At 38.9% G+C, this 21948-nt stretch overlaps 1 long non-coding RNA gene across 1 annotated transcript in view; it reads left to right on the top strand.

Annotated features, from left to right (window-relative positions):
- Positions 1-21948, top strand: part of LOC139952245 (uncharacterized) — a 186496-nt gene that overhangs the window by 24817 nt on the left and 139731 nt on the right. The window contains exons 3-5 of the long non-coding RNA XR_011787877.1: positions 8138-8262; positions 9710-9855; positions 15760-15928. This is a non-coding gene — a long non-coding RNA (uncharacterized lncRNA). The remainder of the gene's footprint in view (positions 1-8137; positions 8263-9709; positions 9856-15759; positions 15929-21948) is intronic.

Raw genomic sequence — 21948 nt, 5'->3', positions numbered from 1 at the left:
CTCAAGTTGGAACCAAGCTGTAAACCTGTCATAGAGCTCTTTCAGTTTAAAAGGAGCCAAGCCACCACAAAACTGAGCTTACCAGAATAAGGTTCCAGCCAAAATACCATCTCTGACTGGTATTCTGCTTAGTTTAGCTAAGCAAGAAAACAGTTTTTAGCAATATTTTCTGCTTAAGCAGCTCTATGAAATTGGTCTCTGGTGACAGGAAACCAACTTGAGTCTAGTAATTGTTAACTCGTTCGTCTGTTTACTTGGTTTATATGCAAGGCATATAATAAGGGAATCAATGTGTGGTGAAGAGGTTTTCAACTAGTGGTTTAAACCCGCCAAGGCCTGGTTCTTAATAATTTTATCGAGACGAAGTTGAGGTAAATTATCAAGAACCAGGCCTCGGCGGGTTTAAACCACTTGAAAACCGATTCAACACACTTTGATTCCCATTCATAAACACCTTTTCGGTCAAAAAACATCAACACTTTTTGGTCAAAAAGTAAAATAAATGCAAAAATTATAATCGTTCAATGATTTCTTTCAACACAACACCCCTCCAGCTATGAAATGGTAAGGCCCTCGGGTAAACAACTTCGTGTAAGGAGATTTGCTGTGCGCGTCGCGCATCGCGCGTGATGTGGCACAACTGTTCCAGCCGTTGCTCTCACCCAACAGGAATGAAGAAACTGTTTTATAAGCACAGGTGCAAGCTCGCGTGTCACGCCCATGTTTCAACACTTTTTACTGGTGTTATATCATCCGTTCAAACACCCCCACGTGATGCCCTCTCGACCAATCAGAATGGATAAACTGTCTTAGGTATTTATGAATAGCAAATAATAAGAAATAATAAGGTAATTGGTATGAAACTTGGCCTTTCCAACTGATTCTGCGTATTATTAGGCCTGCATTTGTATTTTTCAGAAGTTCTTTGCAGTTAGGCTGGAGGGGAATGGGAGTAGATGTTAGAGAGTATTACTTGTTTTCACTGGGTTGGGTTCAGCATGAGCTATTCCTGGTTCTCTTTAGGGAGTTGAGCAAAGTCTTGCCCTGCCTCTCTCTACTGGCTTTTCATCACCAGGCTCGCTGCGGTGGTCTAGTGGTTGAGACATCTTCTTGAGAATGCAGGGGTTATTGGTTCAAATCCCATATGGCTTTTGTTTTTCCTCAGGACTCCTTCACTGTTGAGTGTTATTTATCAATCATTGGTGTAAATGTAAGGGCGTCAACCAAAAGGATACACTTGCAATGATTTTTAGGCTGTCATTAAAATTGTATTGGTCTTCATTTTGGTTTAGTTGCACATCCTTTTTCTGTATACTTTAACCATTGAGGTAGAAATAGAACCTTGTTCAACTGGGTCATATTATTATACAAGAATGGAAACTGAAACCATTACAGTTTCATTTCTGTTAGAAAATCTTGTTTGAAAATAGAAATGTTTATGATTATTCGGCATGATTAAAGGCAGTGGACACTATTGGTAATTGTCAAAGACTAGCCTTCACAGTTGGTGTTTCGCAACATATGCACAAAATAACAAACCTGTGAAAATTTGAGCTCAATCGGTCATCGAACTAATAATGAAAGAAAAACACCCTTGTCACGCGAAGTTGTGTACGTTTAGATGGTTGATTTCGAGACCTCAAGTTCTAAATCTGAGATCTCGAAATCAAATTCGTGGAAAGTTACTTCTTTCTCAAAAACTATTGCACTACAGAGGGAGCCGTTTCTCACAATGTTTTATACCATCAACCTCTCCTAATTGCTCGTCACCAAGAAAGGTTTTACATGTATGCTAATAATTATTTTGAGTAATTACCAATAGTGTCCACTGCCTTTAAAAGAAATGTTATCTTGTGATTTGTGATTTTGCTGAATACATGTTTATCATAGTTTAGCCATCTTGTGTTTTTTGTTTAACTCCATGGAATTGAAGTGAGGCTATATCCGATATGGTGGCAACAGCTACGGCTACGGCTGTTGCTATAAGGGTGTTATTAAAGGCTAACCAATACTTGATGACGTGGAAATCTAGCAGTTGCCAAAGTTGTAGCAGCCATTTTGGACACTGCCTAAGTCTTGGAGTAGAAGTAATCAGACCCCTTTATTTTATTACATCTAATGATGGTGGGCACAGCGTGGTAAATGTTTCTACACTGACATTCACTGTCACATTGTCTCAGTTTGATTACATGGGTGACCACCAAGGCCAGATGATATAACCCAATCTAGGAAGCAAATTTGTCATTTAAGTGATAACACCTTTGCTGCTGCGGTTATTTATCCCGAATACATGTACCATCCCCTTCCTCCAACTTCCCTCCTGTCTTCTGTTCAACTCAGATTTTCTGCGGAAGAGCGTGTAATTACTATCTTCCACTTGTTGTAAACCAATACCCCCCTTGTATGACAGCCACGCCGGGGTCTTTCATAACTGAATTGATTTTTTTTGTTGAAGATAGTAAGCGTGTAGTGTTGCTGAGAGAGAAAATGCCCCATAGGAGCGTAGTGTACATGTCCCTGCATTAATTGTCCGAGGAGCTAAAATGCTGGCAGCATTCATAGTGTCATTGGACTACCCTTCCGTGTTTTACCCCCCTGCACTGCTGTGCTAATAGGCTTTGCACAGTGAGCAGATTGGAGGTTACCAACCTATCCCCCTCTTCCCCGCTCCAATCTGTAGATCACAAGTATAGGGTATAATGTTGAGCTGTTTTCAGCTGATTATACAACTGCTGATACAAGTAACCGACCTTTGATAGGTCGGTCTCGAGTGCGAGAGATAATTTTCCAAGCGCTGCAACTCGCTGTCAAAATATTCTACTACCAGACTTATTGTTCATAAGAACACAAATGCTGTAATGGCGATCAATAAGTGGCGAACACTGAAACCCCTCACAATTTTCTGCTCTGCTATCAACTACTGACATAACTACACAAGTAGACTCAGCTAGACAAGCTTTTTAAAAATTTTGCAGGGGAGGAGGTGGGATTTTTCTATCATTTAGGGTTGCCTGGGTAACCGGGCAGATCCATTGTATGCAGAGGACTCCAGTGCAGTTCAATAATGATTAATAGCAGAGAGAGTTGAGTAATTACGCGCTTTTGTCCCCCATCTGAGAGACAGCGCTGGGGTAATAATTGTGACTGCAGGGATGAGTGCAGGACTGTAGTTCAATTTCCTAAACGGATTATCAACGCGGAGGAAAAGTCCTTGATTACAAGGCGAAGATCGTGCCGGCAATGTTTGATTGGCTGGAGGCAGCGGGCTGGAGCCGTCCAAGCGTGCACACACAGTGTCATTTTAGGTCCCGATGTGTATTTGCAGGAATCATATAATAGAGAGGTTCGCTAGAAATGATAAGCATCAATATTGCAATTACCGGGGCGAGGGACGCAGAAGATGGTGAGAGAGTATGTGGGTACAGAGCTAGCCTTGCTAGAGCAAGTGTTATGATTGAGTCAAGCAGAAATGCATACATGATTTCTCAAATGGAGAAAATTGAACAGGGTGTTTTCTTGTGCGCTGGCATTGATTGGCTTAGATTGATAACCAACAAACTTCAGATTTTCTTGTTGAAAACTTTGACACAACTAAAATACCTTACTAATCAATTGTGAACATGGCAGTGTTTAATTGGACAAAGTTGTTTCTTTAAAGAACCAAGATCTTGGATGCTTTTCAGGATAGGTTTATAGCAAAAAGTCAAAGTGAAACATTGATTTTGAGGCCAACATTTGGAACTTATTTAAGTTTTTGTTAAATTGTTGGTAGATGCAGTCATGGTTATCTATGATACTGTCTCTATAGATGGTGGTTTGTACAAAACAGGAAAAGAAATGTCATCGTTTTACTGATGATTTGTAAAAAAAAACACACACATGCAACCTTATTTTTAAACAGTGTTTATATTTACCGACATCTTATCATGGTGAGTGATTGCCTGGTCGGTTAACATGGCTGAGTTGAATTGCTCTTAAAGTCTTTGAGGTACTGAGAGGTTGAACAAGAAAAAAAAGGGAAGACCAGAGGAGGAAAGGGGCAAATTGGATAAAAAACACGTCAAGGGAAAACTTTCAATCATGTGAAGCATCAGACTACATGTACAAAACACACATTGTCTTGTTTGTAATGCGATCGGTACGACCGTAGTGAACGTCTCGGTCTCCCGAAGTATCAATATTAGCATTGACGAGAAATGGGCCAGCGATGATGATGAAGCCTCATTTGTTTTCATTTGGGAAGACCGCATTGTGACAGGTTCTACAATTTCAATAAAGTGTGATTTACATACCCTCACTACATTATTATTGCCCAGTTGTGTACTGAATTTGGGCATTATTTCCCACCTTGTGTATTTCTTTTTTATCCTCAGTTAGCACTGACCATCTTCAAAACACCTTTAGGTCTCACAGTGTCATACTTATAAGGCAGGATGAGAAACTTTAACTTGCCAAGTAAAACTTCTGTATAGTGGTGTGAACTCAAGCTCTGGTGTTTCTAATCAATATAGTGTGGGTTTGAGTCCTAGTCGTTACACTTGTGTCCTTAAGCAAGACACTTAACCATTATTGCTGCATCCTTCGGGTCCGACGAAAAGCTGTGTTGTGTAATGTATGTAAAAGAACCTAGTGCACTTATTGTAAAGACAAGCAGTTTGCCCCTGTTCCTGGTCTGATTATAGACAATGTGACGCTGTTTCTTTTGAGAATTTTTCAAAGTTTGCGAATTTTCATAAATTTTTGTGCGCGTCAGTCGGTGTGTATACGCGTGTTTACACACATATTACGCGCTGTTACTAATAGCTATGAATTGCGTTCCGCGTAATTTAAATTGGCGTACAATAGCTTTCGCGCCCAACACGCGAAGCCAGCCGGTGCTGTGTCTTTATCAACCATTTAAACACCCCCATGTGACACGCTCTCCACTAATAGGATTAGCGTAACTGTCCAGGGTATTTATGAATAGTTTTTAAAACTTCAGTGTTCTAAAGTTATGGTTCAGTTTCACCACAGCATATTATTAAGTAAACATCTCCAGTCACTTTTTTTTCTCAGGCCACTGTTGTTGCTTTTTGTATTATTCTTATTTAAGAGAAGAAAGTTACCATTATGCTTCTCTTATGCTACCCTCTTAGACGCAGTTGCAAGTAATGCTTCGAAGGACACCTTTTAGTGGAAAATTTGATTTGATCTTTTCCCTCGCAAATTTGTTTGCATAGAGGCAAACATCCTTATAGCGAGAGTGTGCTCCCCGTTATGTCCTCGCTTAGGACCATCCAATGGGTTGCTTCTGACATTTTGCTTGGATAAATTAAGTAATTAGATTTGCCTTTGGGAAATGAGTGAATTAAGAGATGCCTCGATATTGCCTGAGATGACGGAGACTACAGAATCACGAAGGAGAAAGGGGAAGGTTAAGAATTGGTATGGAATAAGAGTGGGGTGGGAGAAAAGTCTTGGGTCAATATGATGTGCTTCTTTAGTTTGGTGTCTGAGGCTCTTGAGGACTGTTCATATCTTCGACATGCATTGCCAATTTTGAAGTCTGAGGTAGATTTTTTCAAACATGCTATAGTTTGCAGAAACTGAATTTCAAACACTTTGGGTGAAACTCGTTGGCGTTGTATTTCACTGTAAACACAAACCATTGTGGTTTTGTTGCAGACCGGTGCTCTATTACATACAGCTATTCAGCAGAATATGTCAAGAATATTTGCAGAATCTAAGCGGAATATTTGGTTTGAAACCCATCTTTGCTAATCAATATTTTTAAATGCAAACTTCTTAAGCGATGTGGATTGTGCAAGAGGGTTTGTGTTGTAGAAAATTTGCAAAAATGAAACTTACCGAACTCTTTTTATTATTTTTATATTATTATTATTTTTTATCAGTTCTTTATTTCATTAATTAATTAAATATTTTATTTTTATTCATTTACTTTTTTTGTGATAGTTTATTTACTTATTTATTTATTTTGATTGGAGGAGGGGGGATATATAATGAAGAGATCAGCCATGACACTTGTGTCCTTAAGCAAGACACTTAAATCATTGCTTCGTCCTTCGAATGGGACGAAGCAATGTAAAAGAACCCAGTGCACTTAATCGAAAAGAGAAGGGGTTAACCCCGGTGTTCCTGGCTGTGGCTGGTGTGTGCCCCGTAGCACCCTGTAAACCCTTATAAGGTGCTACCTAATTGGGTCTCAGAATTCATCTCTGCAATATTTTTTATTATTATTTAAATATTTATACTAAGGCTTTACACAATTAATATGTATCTCCCCCAAATTGTTGTCAGAAATTTCCTATCTCTAACCGATGCCATTCTCCTATGAAAGTCAAACTCGACGATTGGTGTCTTTGGATGTTACTGATTGTTTCTTTTAGTTTAAGTGCATCTTCTTCTGTGTGTGTAAATAACAAGAGTCCCAATGGACACATCCCAATAACAAATTTCTGTGGGAAGTAGGTCAATTACAAGTTTGCTTTTGTAGCGAGGTGAATTTCCCTCCTTTTCAGAGACTTTCATGGAAGTAGGACAAAATATTAAAGAATTGATTTTTCATTTTGACGATCTAAGCGAGGGCTGAGAAACAAGGTGTATGTTCCTCATAGAACTCTATTGATTTTTCCTGCGTCTTGTTTCGTTGAGGCTGAATTGGAAGCATAAGGCTCATACAAATTCCTGATTTGATAACCTTGGCCAGTTCCGTTCATGCTTTATTGCACATTTAGCTCGCATTTTAGGGTCGACCATCAGCATTGTTTTCTGTTTCCACTAGTTTGGAGAGTGACTCCAGGCTAAATTGCTATGGCTGTCTAGTTTTTATATTGCTTTTTGACTACTTTGACACACACACACACACACAGATCTATACAGATACTTGTAGTGGATGTTAACCACAGACTCCCTTTTGTTTTTGTTTATTTCTGATGACAACTCAGGACAAATTATTCTCTATTGTGGTATAAAATTAAAATGTTATTGTATTTGGTTCGTATGAGGGAAAACTCGGATACACACTTGTTTTGGATGGCAACCCAGGACTGGTTTGATCTAGTGTGATGTCCGTTGTGGACATGTTGCTCTATAATTATTTTCAATTTTTTTTCCAGATATCAATATAAACCACAAGGAAAACTGACTGGACAAATTTACCCAGTCAGTTTCCCTTGTGGTTTATATTGATATCTGAAACAAAAAGTCGCATCCCCTTAAGGTGATCCCCTAGCTGCCGCTTCCCAGGTTGTATCGTAATTTGGGTGTGATCCCTGGCTACACGGCAGTTAACGGTTGTATGGCTTCTGACTGGCACCTCCGAACAAAGATAATTGACAAAATAGGGACACCGCCAATATAGGGCTAGATAGCTCAGTTGGTAAAGCGCCGGCACGTTAATCCGGAGGTCGTTGGTTCGAATCCCGCTCTAGTCAATTCTTTGTTCAACCCCAAAAATAAAATAAAAATTCAATACAAGACTCAACAATATTCTTGGTAAGGGGGCTTCTAGAAAAAAGTACTTAAGATAATTAAGGGGAGCTGAGGGTAGGATACTCCACTTAAAAAAGAGGATGGAGGGAAACATGCACCTGACGAGGAGTTCACAAATTAAGATATACAGTCCATATTGTTTCAGGACCTCTGCGGGGTACCAAGGTCTGTCTAAACTTCATAATGTAAAGGTCTTAATGTCCTTAATTCTTTATTTCTACTATTATAGCAGCACTGGTAATGCTTGCTGTAATCCTATGTATCATGTTTTTTAGTGCTTATGTCAAAAGATTTGAAGTTGTCAACTTTCCTTCTTATTTTGTAAACTATCTTTCTCTATACATAAAGTTACCATTTTGCAGTGTTTTTATTTACTGGTGAATTACTTTTGGTAAACAGACATATTTTTTAAAGTTTATTATTCCTGGAAGAGAAAGTAACAACTAAAATGAATTGACACCAGATTTCTGTTGATGGTTGATTTTGGTTAACCACCAAATACCATTTACAGGATTTTAATGACATGTTTCTGTTTCTGTGTTTGGGAAATTTCAAGAGTACTATTTAAAAGATAGCTTTTTGTTTAATTTCATAAAGGAAGACATGCAACAAGATTGATTGTGATTCCATCTTTTGTTATCAACAGGATACAGACTGCTGGGCCATGAACCTTGAGATGAGAAACAACAAGGAGGAAACAGAAGAAGGAGATGCTGTGAAGATCTCAACAGAAAGCGATGCTAAAATGAGAAGTTGACCAAATAAAAACAGGTATAATGTATTTTCAAGTCTTACCAGTGCCCAATTTCAAGCAAAGAACCGGCGCTTAAGGAAGCAGGGAATTCTGTTCTTACAGCAAGCGTATGTCACAGGTAAGCGGCGAATTTTGGCTTCTGCGCGTGCGTACTCTATGTTACTAGGCATTCTACGCTTACAAGGCTAGCACAAAAATTTCTGCGCAAGCACATAAGCGGGAGTTGTGATCGTAAGCGCAGAATTTGGTGGTTAGCAGAGCCATGAAAATGGGCCCTGTACTCATTAATGTAAAAGCAACAAACTGTTTTAGCAACTCAGTTTGCTTACGGGGGTAAATTGATTTCTGGTGAGCAAATTGACAGAATTTTATTCAGGATGCCCAATGTTTTACTTGCGTTAGCATTTTGTTTTTCTTGGAAAAAAACAATCATACTATGAATCTTCGCAGGATTTTTGTCTAAGATGGGCTAGGTTTAACAGACCTTTACAGAATCCCAAGCCCATAACTATCGAAAAATGCTGGATAAGAAATTGCTTTACAATTTATACATCTGGTGTTGATGATTTTTCAAAAACCGTAACAGTTTGTGATACCCCATCCCATCTTGCAAAGAGTAAAGTTGCATTGAAAGTAAAGTATTTTAACACATTGTGAAATAAAACAGAGACATACTGCTCTCAAAATATCCAATAAAAGAGAATTTTATTCCAAAATACACAAATTCAGTTTTCCCAGAGTGTAATGAACCTAAATACTTAATGCTATTTTTCATAATTTCACAAGAATCGCTTGCAAATAAGTTATCTTTTAATAATGAAGAGGTAGTCCCCATGGACTATGGATTCTCGTTGACTCATATTCCTTGTACTCTTGGTCCATTCATCTTCACAATACATACATTACTCTTGTCATCTCTATCGGCTTTGCTTAATAATAACTCTTTGACCAGTCCAGCTGAAATACTACGTCGAATCCATACATTAACACGTCGTTCCCCTCGCCAAGCACATCCAAGTGTTACACGCTGTGAGCTTGTTAAAGCGTGGAGTCGTTTCTTTGAGTGTTGCTCCATGGTTTGCGATACAGCGTTCTCTCCGTGTTTCGCACACACTGACGAGAGCCAGGCAGCAATCATGATAGAATGGATGAATATCTCACCTACCTCAGTGATTAATCTAACAGGATTGTCAGCTCTTTGGGCTGTGCCACGCTGCACACAGGGGTGGAGGGATTTGTTATAATACGCCGTCCTCTCTGCAAGCTTAATGACAGAAAAAATAATTACAATTTGTTAAAACGTTACCAAAGCTTTTTACAAGTAAAATATGAGGTCTTCCTTTTTATTATAAGTGTTAACTCACAGAATAATATTTGTTGTTGATGACAAGCATCCCTCGTGCTCTGAATCGGGTCAATAATTTATGAATTAATTTACACCTATTGTCTCATTCCAATCATCAGGGCAATGATTACGGACGGCAACTGACCAAAATAGGCCAGGCGAGGGCGCCATCAAGGTTCTTGAGTCATTGGATCGGAATGTAGTCGGCATTATTGGATGATGTCCGTACAGGTGAATTCTCTCATCATTAATTAACTGGAGAGAGGTAAGTGTTGGATCATAATACATCATTGAGATTGCTTGGTGCAATAAGGGTCACGAATACAGCATTTTATTGCAGAGGGCGTTCCAGGTGTCAGCCTGTAGATTAGAACAATGTAACTGTTGCATCAATGGGTAATGAGGAATTCAGAATGTTGGTGCTAAACCATTCTGTATGAACAAAAAAACCGTAGACATAAATTAAAAAAAATTATTACAGTAATGCAACTTAGGAAATTGTGTTTCCTTAACCTCTTGAAAAAAACCTATGGGATAAGATTAACCATTTAAAAGAGAGGGAGCGAAAATAAAACAAAACTCTATGATGTATTTTGGTTAAATTGGCAGCTACAGCTATGGCTATGACTGTTGCTAAAGGTGTTGCTATAAGGACATGCTATACTTTAACGCATGATGGAAGTCTAGCCAAAGCCGCTGCTGTAGCCACCAATTTGGACTCGGCTTTAAAGACTACTATCATGGAAGTAGAGGTGTGGTAACACTAAGTATAAGATGCCAAATTGGCCCTTAAATTGAACATGGAGTAATATACAAATCACAGGTTTCAGGGGAAACTAAACAAAATTGAACATTTGAGTAACACAAACAACAGGTTTCAGGGAAAACTAAAAGAAAAAAAGAAACTGAACATTAGAGTAACACAACTCGCAGGTTTCAGTAAACTCAAATAAAAAGAATAAATAATGGTGTTTATCCTCATCAAAGATACTGCTAACTTTCAAAAATTGAACAATAACATCCATATAAACTGTTTGCAGAGAATAGTAAATTATATCACTTATTAGGCGGTCAAATCCAATTTCATACCTCAGTGATTCTAGCTGGCTACCAGCTCATTTGATATGGACACAACAGACACACATCTTGTATATATTAGGTAGATTAATTGCCTGTGCATTAAAACAAAGACTGGCACACTAGGGACTAGCACGGTCCTCTATCCTCTGCCGGTCATTTTAATGAAGCTGATTGTGCTGTTGGTAATATTAATAGAGAGTGCGCCACCTTGCGTTATACACATAACACTGAGGATTTCAGAATCCGTATCTGATGCATCAACCAGGCACTTCCTGCCTGAAGTCACAACTGGGTTTATTTGCTTGTCAAATAGATGAGAGTAAGAGCTTCCAATTATTAAGAGCTTCCAATATTACTTAAATTAGGTTTATAAAGTCTTGTTCAACATGTGGTATGTTTTGAGATATATCATCATGATGGCTGATGTTTGGATTGTCTTCAGTTTTAATGCCGTTTCACACTTTTGCTGTGTCCAAAATGGCGACTTCGGGTATGGCTAGATCAGCGCGTATGCCAGTGTTGAAGAATAGGCAGACGCGCGCGATCTAGCCGTAGCTGTAGCCGAGTCGCCGGTTGGGATACGTCCTTAAGCAGTGCCTGTTTTTTGGGGTCATCACATAATAAAACCATTGAATAATAATGGGGATGTTTGTTACTAAAAAAGTCCAATTACTTGGAAATCGAAGACAATTCCTCAGTTTTCTTGGTCGGAAAACATGTTTGGGTGAGTGTGTCATTGAAACCAAGGACTTAAACAGAAGAGATACAGGTGTGTTGATGCTCCGAGGGCGTCCTTGCTTCACTTTCATGAGCAAACTAATGGGGATATCATTAAATAACTAATCATAAGAAACTCGAACTTCTCTATGAACTAGTGCAGGATTTGCCCTTAACTTGTTCAGGGTTTACAGTCAGTAGGACAAATAGCTCGTAATGTTTTTAGTCCGTCAACCTTTTCACTAGTCCATTAACCCTTTCACTAGTCCGGCAACCTTTTTACTAGTCCATCAACATTTTCACTAGTCCATCAGCTTTTTCACTAGTCCGTCAGACTTTTCACTAACCCATTTTCGTATTAAATAGGGATGCTTTTCAACACCCGGCTTGCCAGCCGGACGACAGAGAGTTCTGACTAATCCCCAGTGGTTTTTACTTGCAGACCAATGTTTTGGGGAAAATACCCTGTCAATGCTGGTACAGTTATTAGCTTTGTATTGAGGAAGCTTTCAACAACAAAATCTTTGAGATTTTTCTCTGATAATTTGTTCTGTTGATGGTGATGATATACATAAGTGATCTGCAAACCACAAGATCAATTAAACCTTAAACCAATAAAACTTCCTGCCATTTTCACCAATGATAATTAACAATAACTTCAGATAACAAATATTTCCCCCTTACATAGAAAAAGTGCAAAACAAGTTTTATAATGTACAGAATTAAGGTAAAAGATAAAGAAACAAGACATGGTCCCATATAGATACGCCCCTCCAGCCAGTAGAGTACTAACAGTTACATATTTCACCAATCTTAGCATATAGTATACTTGAGACGTTTCTAATTGATGCCAAAATGTGTTATTTGGTTACTACATCTTCATCTCAAGAGTGTATATAAAAATATGCAAATGGTCCATTCGGCCACTCATGGCTTGTGAATAGATATAAATTGTTAGGGTTAGTGCGCTAAAAACAACTCCACCCTCCACACACACTCCAACCTCTAAGACCATCTTCAAAATATCTGCACTTCCAAGCCTTCAGACTCGTCTGATCGTGAGAAGCAGACTAAAAAATCATTAATATTAATATTTCTCATGGCTAAAAGAACTGGCTAGAAAAACAAGTGTTCAAAGACGCTCACTTGTACAGCTGTGGGAAGTCAGGCACATAATGTCAACCATATTTTCTGTTGTAGTAGCCGCTATAAAACAACAGAGTGTCGAGCCCATTTAGAAATATCTGGGCATGCCAGGGACTTCAAATATTGATTAGAGAGCCAGGGCAAGATGAAACCTTGGGATTTTTTATTGTTCAGATGAGGAAGTTACAATGCCCATCAGAGAGAAAGAGAGGGACTCAGAGAGAGAGAGAGAGAGAGCCCACAGATAATTAATTTTGAATTCATTCCCCTCTGAGTCGTAATTCTTAGTCTATTGTGAACATCATAAACATGTCAGGATCAGTATGGAGTTGTTTGATAGAAACTAGGTGCTTCAGTTGGCTGTATAATTGCCTGTACTCACTGGAGCGTAAGAGGGATTTATCTCAAAATACATGCAGTACGCCAAGCGGAACTGTGCTATTATTTGTCCAATTTGGGCAGGGGTTGGCTGCCATCTGGTTATTGCCATGGTAACTGGTAGGAACTGCCATGCTTCCAGCCCCATTTCCCCTCTGGCCACACCCATAAAGCATCGTGAGAATCTCACTCCAAACACGATGCCAGGAAAAATAATCAGGATATTTTGTTGTGGCTGAATGGGTCCAATAAGCCCTTCAATGGTCTCCCGTTGTTGGTTTTTTGATGGTACCCATCAGAATTTGTGGCGGTGTAATTTCATTCCCAGATCAATTATTCAAAAGTAAAAGTGTGGTTTCCCCCCTTTGCACATCATTTCCATAACAAAAGACCGTGAACAATAACTTTGCGGGAGAGCCCTCGATTGGGAAATTGCTTATTTATGTTGTCTTATCTTCCCACATTGAAGCTACAAAGGACACGCTCATTAAATTGGCGTAATGAGTTGGAGAATTTGTGAATATCATTAGCATTTGGACTCCTGGTTTTAGTAATGATATGTTTATAGCTCATTACTGTAGTGGTAGAGTTAATTTAATGCACAGCAGTTTTCTTTTAAAAGGACATGAAACAAATAATGATGTTGTCCATATTCACAGTTTGAGATGCTTATTGTGTGTGAGCCAAACAGGTGTAAAATATGTATGAACATTGTCATCATATTTTAAATGTTTTCTTGTTTTTAACCAAGCTTAAAACAGGAGCAAATTGAAGTATTAATTTTGCATATTTTTATTGACTTGTATTCTCAGTTATACTCTCTAAGTATTAATTCCATCAAATACACCATTCGTAAAACCAATTAAACAATGGTTTAATACATCAAAGTTTTTATTTTGTATTTATAAAAAAAAAAAGTCAGATATTTTGACCATGATTGTATGCTAATCCGGGATTTAGCAAACCATTACAGCAAAAAAAAACCACCAAAAAACGAAGATCATTCAAAGTCTGGCCCATAATAGGATGTAAAAAGATTGAGAAGATTAAGGGTCACTTTCTTAATGAAAAAGAGCACATAAGGTTGACTTCACCAATCAACTTAAATCTCATAAAAGAAGTAGAACAAGTAAAGTGGTTTGAATTTTGCCTGCAGTGCATGGCCGCTGGTTACATTGATGTTCAGATATACCCTCCCTGAGTAATCGTATCGTAATATCGTATGCGTTACAGCATGCAGGATAGTGTACAATGATAATCAGCGTGTATCACTTGGGGCGGAAGGGAAGTGCGACACCTAGCGTCCGGCGCGTAGTCTGCTAATGAGCCTGGCACGAAGTCGTTCCCAACCATCAATAAATCATTACCGCAGTTTGATTGTCAACGGCCGTGCGCTGTCGCCAGTTTGCGGGATCATTCACGCGTGCAGATGACAAACTCGATTCGTTGTGTCCCTGATTGCCCTCCGTGTCATTAAAGTGCTAAGTGATTCGCATACAGATTGCTTTGGCAAATGCTCCATTTTGGGTAATTTGGTTTTTCCCCCCTCCGTTTTTAATCTTTTGGTCACTTAAAAACCTTTCTTGTTGATTAATAATATATTACCTAGAGGTTTAAAGTGATCACAGCATACGATTCATATAACAAAATTTGATTTATACACGGATTCGTGGCAGCTTTGGGGTAATTTTTGTTATGCCAGCAGTGTTTTAGGCATTCATCAGTCAGATAAACTCAGTGGTATCGCAAGAACAGCAATTAACTTCTCGGCTCCAATATTTCATCCAAATATGTTCTTGCATGCTACTCTCGCGGGAACTCTTTGTGTTATTAATGCCAATTTTAAAATTGTTAAACTATGGGTAAAGTTAACCAGAAACATCTTTGATTAAGGTCAAGGACTAATTTATTTGTGTCTGTTTTTGGTTTACTGCGCCTTGAACACCTAGTCGGGTGGATATGTGCACATTACACAAGTCTTTGTTATTATTATTTGTTAAATACAGGATCTGTAGCCTATTTAAAATTGTTAAATTTGAGAGCCCAATGATAGTGATGAAACTCATCCATTGCCAATCATCCTGAAAAAAATATTTCTGTCTAAAATATCACAATCAGGATATGGATATGGTACTGCTGCCCCAAAATAACAATTGCTGATTAATCTTTAAGTTGGATTTGAGGCATTGCATGGTGAGATGTCAGTGTATATTTGGTTTGAGGTAACACCATGTGTACAGTATAGCTACTTGATGATAAGTAAATTATGTTCTTTTGAGAACCTTTCTTGCTATATATTCTACTTCCGCTGAGTAGACTTTTTGAAAATTGGGGAGACTTATCAGTTCTAAGTCCAAACATTTAGGTCTTCGATTTCAATAGAGTGGAGTATCTGGAAGAGATGAAGGGCCCTAACCAAAGAGGAAATGGCTTAAAGAATAATTTGAATGGAAATGAAAAGTGATCAGCAATGTTTATGCTTACTTCAGAAAACCTGGGGTCTCTCGGAGTCCATTTTCTTTTTTCAGACGATGACATCATTGACAAAAAACAGATGTGTATTCCCTAACATCCCATAAATGAGTAATACAAGACAGTCGCAAAAAGAAAACGCATCTAGAATTTCACCGCAACTGTTTCAATAAATTGCAGTTATCGCCAAGTCGGTTAATTCACAGGTCATTTTCAAATCACGGCTCTGATTAATATCTTAGTCATTTTCTTACAGCTACGCACGGTTGGGAAAACTGGCTCTCATCCTACCCCTTCCTCTTGCCGCAACATTCCTTATTGATTACTAAGCTGATTAAATATTTACTCCAGGGTCTTTATCATTATAATTCATCAGAAATCGCCATGACGATCAAGGAGCACCCTGGATGAGAGATCATATGACCCCCCCATTCATCCACCCTGAATCAGATACTACACTCATCGCTCTTTTTTTGTATTACCTGGATCAGCAACGAGTCAGAGACTAAGGAGGAGGGGAGTTAAGAAGGAGAAGAGAACAAAAAGTAGGTCACCATTGTCTTATTTATCTGAGTGAAGATGTTGTCATTTGTTGCCATGACGCATCACATAAGTGAAAATTACTCGTAAAGTGTGTCATCATTGTGCTTGATAAAGATAGTGTGTGGCCAAGCTGTCAGTGAAGGAAGATGTCTTGAGATCCTGAGCGAGAGAGGGAGGTAGACTGTGATAGATGAAGAGGGGGTTACGTTTTGTGACTAATTCCATCTGGGCATCTCTTACTCTACACTTCCTGAATCCATGTGTATGAATAGGATTTCACATGGGCCAATCTTTCAGCAAATATTTGCCCATAATAGCTCTGTACCGTGCGGAAGAGGCACGTGCAGCAAAATCGTTATTGCGGCGGGAAGAACAATGATACGGGCGGCGGGGTAAGGGGCCTATTAAATGCGACGGCCACTCAATTCGACGGAGCATTGAACTATATACAAACGAAGGACGCATAGTCGGTGGTTTTTACTTTAGCAGGGCATTGCATACTGCAAACTGTGTTTATGTAGATAGGAGAGATATACAGAGGCTGAGGATGGGTAGGGTGCATTAATGGGGTTGTATTGATGGATCGGGACACAGTTATGAACCCTTAGATTCTCAGATGACATGGTAAAATCGGCTCGTCTCTACTCGGTTGATATTTATGATGAATGGGTAGCTCTGGCTGTGTATGTCTGTACCATTTTGCTCTCTTGGTGTACAGGTGTCTTTAATTGGACAATGTGGGATTGATATGATTGGTTTGTGATTCTCCATTTATCAGGGATGTGATTTGTCCATTTTTAACCAGGAATTCTTTTTTAACCCCCCCCCCAAAAAAAACAAAAAAAAAAAAAAAAGCAAAAAAAAAATGTAAATAAATAATAATAAAACAATACAATTAAAATAAATCACTTTTTCTTAAATTATTGTTTATTATTTTTTATAATTTAGATAAAATTCATAAGAAAAATAAAAAATAGGATAAAACTATTTGGAACACCCCAGATTGCAGAGAAGGGTTCTCAAAACCAAAGACTAATGTATGTAACCAGGCTTTGCACTCGGAAGCTTTCGTGTTGCAAGCTTTCACACTTTGCGCTCCGAAGCTTTCTTGCTTTGCAATCATAGTTCAGGTGTTTTTTTCAACAGCCTATCACATCCTGGTATATAGATATTATCTTTATATTTCTTACATGGCAAAACAAAATTACCTCAATGGTACTAAATTGAAGCAAGATTATCTAGCATAGAGTCTAGCTTTCTGTTTGGTCTTTAGCTAAATTAAAATATTCACTAAAGGTCTGTGATTTCTTGGAAATCAGGAATTCGTCAATGGTAGTGCAGGAAATAATCTGAATCTGGGGAATGGAGGTTATTTCATTCTCTCGCATATAGATCAGCAAGAAATCATTGATAAATATTGAGCCTACATACTGTACCTATTGGGAAATAAATTGTTTAATTTATGGTAAATTCAAAGCTTTTGCTTGAAATGTGAGTTGGTGAACATTGGAAAAGTGTTTAACCCACAATAAACAGGACATTTATGAAGCACCTTTTACCAGAAGATAGAAGAGAAAAACAAGAGGCAGACAGGAGATCCCTAGATTATATGCGAACAGATAAAAGAGAGCCTTTCTTGTATGAGGAGTGCGACCAGTTGAATTTCTTACAGGAGAAGGAATTTATTCAATTCTGTTAATGCCTTTTTTCATTCAATTCAAGATGGAAGCATTTTGAACAAAAGGTTATTTTTGTGTGGTGATTTTTACCAACTTAACACCAACATGGGTTTCAAGGCTAATTTAATAACTGTGAAATTATATTGGTGGCTCACCATTAAACAACCTGGTCATTTTGCAAGATATAAATAGGGGTACCACAAAAGCAAAGAGTACCTTTATACCTGGCCACCAGAAGTCACCTACTTTCTCTGAACTATTGAATTATAGCTGAGATCACACAATGAAGGAGCACTAGTTTGCCTTTGTACGTGTATACATGTAGCATTGCCAATTATGATTTAGTCAAATCAATACCTGCCGAGGGCCACTTTGAGTTGATCAATAATACATGCAGTCAATTTAGTTGCCTGCGTTTCCAAAAGATAAAAATGCGTAAATCGTTCAGCAGGACACCTGTTCGAGGAGGGGGAACATTCTTTGGAAGCGTCAGAAATTTGCATTGCGTATTTTTGCAAAACAGTCAGATAATGTTTATTTCTAATCATCGATCTTTTCAGGCCCTTGTATAACTCTTGAATATGAATTATGGAACGCCAATCTGTCTTGAAACTGTCTTAAGATCTTGAACACATCCTTGATCTTCGGTATAAATTTCTCAAGTATTTAAGTATTGACTTCTCCTTACATAATTGCCAAACCTGAATCCCGTGTGCTTGTGAGGAGGGAGGAGATATCAAAACTACTTACCTGTTCCCTCAAGCCCCCTTCCTAATATAAACAATAAATACATCGTTTAGGATACAACCATTTGGTGAGGATGGGGAGGGGGGGGGGGGGGGTGACATCCTGTTACCCCTGACCTAATGCCAGTTCAGTTCTAGTCCCCACCCTTAAGACCCCATTGAACCCCCCTCACCCACACATTCCAATTCTATAGTAAATCTTTGCTGCCGCAATTGAAACAAACACCACTTTCTAATCCCACTTATCTCTAATCTCAACCTATATGGTTGGTCAATCCCATCTTATCCCTAATCCCCAATCTTTCCTCCATGTTCTCTATTATAAGACAACCTGGGCCCTATTTCTGCGCTTACATCAAGTTTTCAGGTGTTAGCAGGGAATTGTTGCTTGTGTGCATTTGTATTCCCTGCTATAAACATTCTTTATTTACAAAGTTGTGCAAAGATTTGACGCTTGCACAGTAAGCGAAGAATCATTAGTGCAGAATTCGGGGGTAAGCAGAGCCATGAAATTGGGCCCTGTACTGCTATCCTTCCCTCTAGCTTTGCCCTTTACCATTTTCATCAACCACCATCCTTAGTTCCACATTCCCAAATATTCCCAATAGGCGTTGCAAGTCTCACACATATTCAAATATTTTTGGTCCCACTTTGGGCCAACGCACATTGCTTTTACACATAGGAAATACAGGCCCGTTTCGAAACCATTGCTTCGGCTTTGGATTCAGTCTCAGGCGCCGTCCTCTGGTCTGAAGCCCTGAGCGCGTACGCAAAGCTTGCGCAATTGTCAAAACAACCGCGGGGCCAAGCTACAATCCCGGCCAAAATGCTTGGGACACCCTTTCCTAACATTGTATACAACAATTCCCTGTGCACTTCCCATTCACATTCAAAACTTTTGCCCCGCCGCCCCCCGCCCCCTGCTCAATGTTGACTGTAACTCAGAACACAACTCAGAACACAATCAGCAATTGGAATCAACATTGAAAGGGGGCAGGGGGGGGGCCCAACGAGATATGGCCGGGATTTTAGCCTGAGCAGAATCCAAAGCTGAAGCCGTGGTTTCAAAAACTTTAACAGGCACTTTAACAGGTCCCAATGTTTGAAATGAATACACGCGAGACTGACACAGTCTATTCCGGCAATTCCATTTTCAACCACCTCTAGATTCTCCTGACTCCATTTATATCTTACTCTATTCATTACCTGTTTTTTTTTGTCCATTTCTATCTCCTAATCACCAATTCCACATCCTTATTCCCCTCTTGCAATATAAATCTACATACACCTGTTAACCTGTACAGGTCAATTACATAATCAATTCATTACCGCACTTGTATATGGAAAAAACGAGAGCTGCCATGTTTCCCCATTTTTAATCAATGGAACGTAGACCGTTGTGGGTCTTTGCACCCAAGCCACACTGGATTTTACCAATGAGTGCTTTTTGTGCAGATGCATTCCAGTTTCATGGTCAGATTTAATTAGTTCGGGAATCTGTGCTAGGATGGATCTGAGGAAGGTTTACTGTTTAGCAAATAACTGAACGCTGGTTGGGGAATGAGAGGGTGAGGAGCACAGTCTATAATTAGAGGTTTACACGTCTCTTACAGCACTCGGTCAATCTTGATTAATTCCTCAAATTTAATCAGCCATTAGCCTACCCCTTAAATCAATTGCCCTATTAAGCAATTTGCATAGCATAACGAGACTAATGCCCAGTCACTTGAAACAAAAGGATGAGGTGTTTAGTGATCGATTGTGAGTCACGAGCACGCTGTGTGATTGTGGCGGCGGCGACTTTACAAGCTGCTCCTGTTCCATGTTGAATCAGACGTGCGTATACAATCAGGACACGATGCTGAGGACACTACACTGCGTAATATTGTGGTGGTATATTGCGCTGGTTATTGTAATGACTACACTACACTCATTAAGTTCATGTGACCTCATGTCTGCAGGCACTCCAGTGTCTTGTCCTGCAATTTGGTTTTTGGGAAACCGTTCCCAAATGACGCATGGTGAATTGCACGACTCCGTGGCGTAGCTTACAGCCGGTATACAAACGGATGAGCACAGTACACTCAAGTTCAAATGATCTTGTGGCGACAACAATGTTGTGTGTACCTCATTTCTCAATTTGGTTTGGGAAACCCTTCCCACTATGACGCATAGTGAGTTGTGAAGCCTTGTTCAGCTATGCTGGAACCTCAGCCGCTGGATCACATTAGCCATAGATACAATGGGAACTGTGCGAGGAAGTTTATTTATTGTATGGAATTCAGGTTTCATGATATGAGATATCATTTTCACAGACATTATATGCAGCACTTCTCTGAAAACAATTCTATAAATAGATAGCCGGATTTCATGAAATTTAATTTGAGTTTCAATGGACACGAGCTCATTTTGTCCAGGTTGCTCTATCCTAAAAAATCCATTTAATGGATTCTCTAAATTTGATGGCAAATTAAATGTTTTTGGCTCAATCCCCCTCTCCCATAATTTTATTCTGTTTCTATAATTATGGCTGTCATTAAATTCATGTTATGGAGATTGCTTAGAATCCTTCTGCTAGTTAGCCTCATTGTTTGTGATGCCTGCTTGTGTATGCATTGTCTTTATCCTTGAACGTTCAAGAGAAATTGTGACTTACGCTCATAATTTGTTGCTATTTTATCATTACGATTTAATCTGTATTGTAAGCCATCTTAGCTGCAGATTGTCATTTTCTTTTGAGAATTATCCACGAGATTACTTTTGCAGGCTTATTAGGTTTGAAGCCTGAGCTGATAAAAATACTTCTTGCTATTGTAAGTGTATAGTTGCTATAAATATTATATGAAGCGTATTGCACTTTGCTACTTTTTGATACTTTTGAATTCAAGGTACTTTTGATACATTCGTGGAATTTTTGCGTATTGATTTGAACATATCTCATGTCAAAGTACAGTTTGACCCATATCTACAGGCACGCAAGAATTTCATCTAATTTAAACCGTTTCTTATTACCAACGTGTGATGCCTCCACTGCTCCATTTAACCGAGTGAAAGGGAAGCTAAGCTAAGATGCCATTTTATAATTTCCAGCAGATTTTTTTCAATTTCCCCTATTTAATGCTCCACTGTGAAGGAGTGAAACACTACACAATACGCACTCTATACTGTAAAAGCAATTTGGAGGTATAGGATGTAGGTGCAACTAACTGTAAACAATATAACCTTGCGTCCTCTAGAGAGCCGAGTCGATTGAGTCACTAGCAGTGGTGCGTGCTTAACCCTCATTTCAAAGAAAAAGCATTTCTCCATTGGTTCATCCCAATAGCTAATTGACCCACTAGACCCAGAGGCTAACTCTGATGCCTCAAATTTACTTCTAAATTACTCGGCAGAAATTTGCACTACATGTTCGTCAACACGTTCATTCCGAGAAAACATTGAGAAGCATGAATGCACTTGATTCTTGTGAGGGTTTTCTTGTGGAAATTCAAAATAACAAGTTACATTGTCTCAAGTCGTGTTCATGCCTGATACTTCATTCTTGTAAGGGCAAGGTACGTAAAGTTGAGCGCACCATGAGGGAAACGAGTGTGTTTT

This window comes from Asterias amurensis, chromosome 20 (assembly GCF_032118995.1).
Source record: "Asterias amurensis chromosome 20, ASM3211899v1".
In the NCBI taxonomy this organism is placed as follows: Eukaryota; Metazoa; Echinodermata; class Asteroidea; order Forcipulatida; family Asteriidae; genus Asterias; species Asterias amurensis.
Note: the sequence above shows the minus strand (reverse complement) of the source record. Positions and strands in the feature narration are given on the sequence as shown.